The sequence below is a fragment of the Schistocerca americana genome, chromosome 1 (genome assembly GCF_021461395.2).
Source record: "Schistocerca americana isolate TAMUIC-IGC-003095 chromosome 1, iqSchAmer2.1, whole genome shotgun sequence".
NCBI lineage: Eukaryota > Metazoa > Arthropoda > Insecta > Orthoptera > Acrididae > Schistocerca > Schistocerca americana.
In genome coordinates, this window is record NC_060119.1 from 622,726,738 (window position 1) to 622,732,090 (window position 5,353).

Sequence of the window (5,353 nt, forward strand, 5' to 3'; positions counted from 1 at the left end):
AATCGGGCTGCTGTAACACCTCCCCAGGCAGTTCGGGTCAACGACTTCAATGAACTGCACGCAGATGTTTGACGTTTGCCATTTGATACACTATGGCGTGTTATAAATTTGTAGAGATGCTCTATCCACTGATACCAGTCTATTTTCTGTATATCTTACACTTTTCGTGCAGTCATCTTCTGAAACTCCGGAGGCATTACCAAAACACTAATGTCACCATTTAATGAGGCTGCCAGATTATTAGTATACAAATGAAAGCTGTAAAATTCAGATATTAATTTCGACACGCGAAATGTTAGCCACTCCCTGAAAATAGAAAACCGGTCGCTTTGGAATACTGTAGTTGGCACTGAACTGTTAGTACGCGATTATGTGAAACTCCACCGCTGGCATTCAGGGGTTGGATAAAAATATGGGAACACCACAAACACAAAACATTACTATGCCTAATACGGTGCACGAAACCCGTCGACATTCAAACTGTTTCCAGTCGTCTCGGAATGTATAAATACAGGTCCTCATTGGTTTGCCGGCCGTTGTGGCCGATCGGTTCTAGGCGCTACAGTCTGGAACCGCGCGAACGCTACGGTCGCAGGCTCGAATCCTGCCTCGGGCATAGGTTAGTTACGTTTAAGTAGTTCTAAGTTCTAGTGGACTGATGACCTCAGAAGTAAAGTCCCATAGTGCCTAGAGCCTCTTTGGTTTTCAAGGGAGTCATATAGCATCCCTCCTGCAAAATAGTGGTGGAGAGCATAAAGGCTCAATATTGTAGAGATACGGTGAGTGTGATGGCCAGGAAAAATGTGACAATTTATCCTCGTGCTCCCTAAACCTGTCCTGAACGGTGCGAGCTGTGTGAGGAAAAGCTCCGTCCTCTTGGAACACAGCATCCCCACTGCGTAACAAAAATCGTACCATGCGATGCAACCGATCAGCCAAAATGATCACATAACCCTTCCATTATTTCGACCTTTCAGAGTAACCATGGGGCCCATGGAATATCACGCTGTCGCTGCCCAAATCATCACCGAACCCATACTTCACTGCTGCGACGCAAACTTGTTCGTAAGTTGGAAACCGTGTGAAACAAGTTTCATCCGGCCAAATCACTTTCTTCCATCGCGCTATAGTCCAGTTTTTATCGCTCAGGCGCCACGTTCTCCTGTTACGGACTTTTGCATCACTGGTGAGTGATTTTGGAATTCTAGCTCACTCTGAAGTACCCTGCTTACGGAGCTCCCTGGGTGCACACAGGATTCACGATTACGACATTCAGTACTGCAGAGACTTTTTCAGCTCTCGTCCTCTTTATTTTTCGTCGCCATCCTCTTCAGTGACCGTCTGTCACAATCACTCAATACCCATTGGTCTTCACTTTCCGATAATAAATTACTGGACATGAAACCTCTTCCCTGTGCCTGATCCTCTTACTCCCGGCCTCGTCATCGGGAGGGGGTAATTTTAGCTAGACTCTGAATTGGGCACCGTGTTTTTAGCTATCGACATCTTTTAAGTGGCGATCCTCCCCCGCTTTGACCACACTGCTCTCAACCGTGACGGTGAGACACCTTTTCCTTTAGTGCCGCTATTTTAGTCCGCTACGCCCACGTTTACAGCTGTCGCCTGATATATCTCCCCTTTTAGCAGATGACGCGCGCTCAGCCGATCGTGTCCTTGAGTTTGTCAGTGTCAGTGAGATGACATCGGTAATTTGAAGCTCTTTGCGGGGAAAACGACCCCCCTTCAATAGCATTTTTCTAAGATTTCTTTCCGTTTTTAGTTTCCCTCCTTCCTCAGTTTAGCTCCCATTGTTGCTGACTTAAATTTCGGTTCTTTACCCTGCATTAAGCCATAGAATGGGCACTTAACGACGTAGCAGTTTTGCGCCCTAAAACCATTAAAAAACCTGCAATTTTCCCCCGTTCGCATTCACTTAGGTCACACATAAGGCACTCACACCTACACAGAACACTGTTCTGGCCACGACTGACATTTGAAACGTATTGAAGACGTTTTATAGCCGTCGTTTGTGGTCATATACAACAGTGCAAACTGATGGCTTGACTAGCACATGCATTTATGTTCAAGCATGCATTTCTCGCGACGTTGCCATATTTTTCAACTTCTGTAGTTGTCCATTTTGTTGATTTATCACAGTGGAATATCTACATCTACATCTACATTTATAATCCGCAAGCCACCCAACGGTGTGTGGCGGAGGGCACTTTACGTGCCACTGTCATTACCTCCCTTTTCTGTTCCAGTCGCGTATGGTTCGCTGGAAGAACGACTGTCTGAAAGCCTCCGTGCGCGAACGAATCTCTCTCATTTTACATTCGTGATCTCCTCGGGAGGTATAAGTAGGGGGAAGCAATATATTCGATACCTCATCCAGAAACGCACCCTCTCGAAACCTGGCGAGCAAGCTACACCGCGATGCAGAGCGCCTCTCTTGCAGAGTCTGCCACTTGAGTTTGCTAAACATCTCCGTAACGCTATCACGGTTACAAAATAACCAAATATCGTCTTTGTATCTTCTCTACCTCCTCCGTCAACCCGATCTGGTACGGATCCCACACTGATGAGCAATTCTGAAGTATAGACCGAACGAGTGTTTTGTAAGCCACCTCCTTTGTTGATGGACTGCATTTTCTAAGGACTCTCCCAATGAATCTCAACCTGGTACCCGCCTTACCAACAATTAATTTTATATGATCATTCCACTTCAAATCGTTCCGCACGCATACTCCCAGATATTTTACAGAAGTAACTGCTACCAGTGTTTGTTCCGCTATCATATAATCATACAATAAAGGGTCCTTCTTTCTATGTATTCGCAATACACTACATTTGTTTACGTTAAGGGTCAGTTGCCACTTCCTGCACCAAGTGCCTATCCGCTGCAGATCTTCCTGCATTTCGCTGCAATTTTCTAATGCTGCAACTTCTCTGTATACTACAGCATCATCCGCGAAAAGCCGGATGGAACTTCCGACACTATCTACTAGGTAATTTATATATTTTCTCGAAAGCAATGGTCCCATAACACTCCCCTGTGGCACGCCAGAGGTTACTTTAACGTCTGTAGACGTCTCTCCATTGATAACAACATGCTGTGTTCTGTTTGCTAAAAACTCTTCAATCCAGCCACACAGCTGGTCTGATACTCCGTAGGCTCTTACTTTGTTTATCAGGCGACAGTGCGGAACTGTATCGAACGCCTTCCGGAAGTCAAGGAAAATGGCATCTACCTGGGAGCCTTTATCTAATATTTTCTGGATCTCGTGAACAAATAAAGCGAGTTGGGTCTCACACGATCGCTGTTTCCGGAATCCATGTTGATTCCTACAGAGTAGATTCTGGGTTTCCAAAAAAGACATGATACTCGAGCAAAAAACATGTTCTAAAATTCTACAACAGATCGACGTCAGAGATATAGGTCTGTAGTTTTGCGCATCTGCTCGACGACCCTTCTTGAAGACTGGGACTACCAGTGCTCTTTTCCAATCATTTGGAACCTTCCGTTCCTCTAGAGACTTGCGGGGCAAGTTCTTTCGCGTACTCTGTGTAGAATCGAATTGGTATCCCGTCAGGTCCAGTGGATTTTCCTCTGCTGAGTTTTTGCAGTTGCTTTTCTATTTCTTCGACACTTATTTCGATGTCAGCCATTTTTTCGTTTGTGCGAGGATTTAGAGAAGGAACTGCAGTGCGGTCTTCCTCTGTGAAACAGCTTTGGAAAAAGATGTTTAGTATTTCAGCTTTATGCGTGTCATCCTCTGTTTCGATGCCATCATCATCCCGGAGTGTCTGGATATGCTGTTTCGAGCCACTTACTAGGATTTTCTGTCAAGTCGGTACATAGAATTTTACTTTCGAATTCACTGAACGCTTCACGCATAGCCCTCCTTACGCTAACTTTGACATCGTTTAGCTTCTGTTTGTCTGAGAGGTTTTGGCTGCGTTTGAACTTGGAGTGAAGCTCTCTTTGCTTTCGCAGTAGTTTCCTAACTTTTTTGTTGAACCACGGTGGGTTTTTCCCGTCCCTCACAGTTTTACTCGGCACGTACCTGTCTAAAAAGCATTTTACGATTGCCTTGAACTTTATCCATAAACACTCAACATTGTCAGTGTCGGAACAGAAATTTTCGTTTTGATCTGTTAGATAGTCTGAAATCTGCCTTCTATTACTCTCACTAAACAGATAAACCTTCCTCCCTTTTTTTATATTCCATTAACTTCCATATTCAGGGATGCTGCAACGGCCTTATGTCCATTGATTCCCTGTTCTGCACTTACAGAGTCGAAAAGTTCGGATCTGTTTGTTATCAGTAGGTCCAAGATGTAATCTCCACGAGTCGGTTCTCTGTTTAATTGCTCGAGGTAATTTTCGGATAGTGCATGGCTTCGAGAAGAAATAGCGCACGAATCGCAGCCGTGTAACACCTATGAGAACATTGGTCGCAAGAGATCATAACCGACTGGCACCCGACACAAGTGTCGCCTTCCTAATAATAATCGGTTTAAAACCCAACAGCAATTGCTGCTGGCAGTGAACTCAGGACCATGTCAATCAGTGACCATTGCGAAAGGAATTGCTTTTGTCTTGTGGTACCTGCCAAAAGCCCATTGCTCACAGTTCCAAATAAAGCAAAACGTTTTCAGTGGACAAAATAAAACAGACTCTGTATTGCATTTATTGAATGAGCAATTGCGAATAAGGACATCATCAGCTGTAGAATGAATTGACGACAATGAAAAGCTGTACCGGACCGAGACAAGAATCCGGGTTTCCTGCTTATCACGAGCGGTCCACTTACCATCTGGCTATCCGTGCACTACTCACGGCCAGATCCAAACGTCCATATGTCGTCAACCACGCTTCTACTACCTGTAATCGTATATCCATTACGTATACTCCCGTACAGGTCAAACGTATTCCAAAGTCACTTTCCCGGTATCAACAGGTAAATACAATAATTCAGTGCCTGTGTTATTCTGATTTCAATGCAAAGCTCTTTTGGATGTGCGTGCATGTCCAAAGGAAATTTGCATCGTAATCAGAATAACACAGGCATTGCCATATCGTATCGAAAACTGAATCTACAATGGCGCTGACAATAGGCGTCTAATGTGGTCCAACCTTTTTTTTTTTTTTTTAATGATGTAAGAGGTCGATTACATCGACGAGCCAACAAGGCGTTTAATCCGCATTGTGTGCAGAGTGTACTTCAGGCTGGAGGTGGTTCTGTGATGTTTTGTGGGTGTTTTACCTACCATGGCCACTGGTACTTTCCGTTGAAGTACACAAAAATTGATACTCTTTGAAAGAGCAATCATATGCTTGGAACTACTT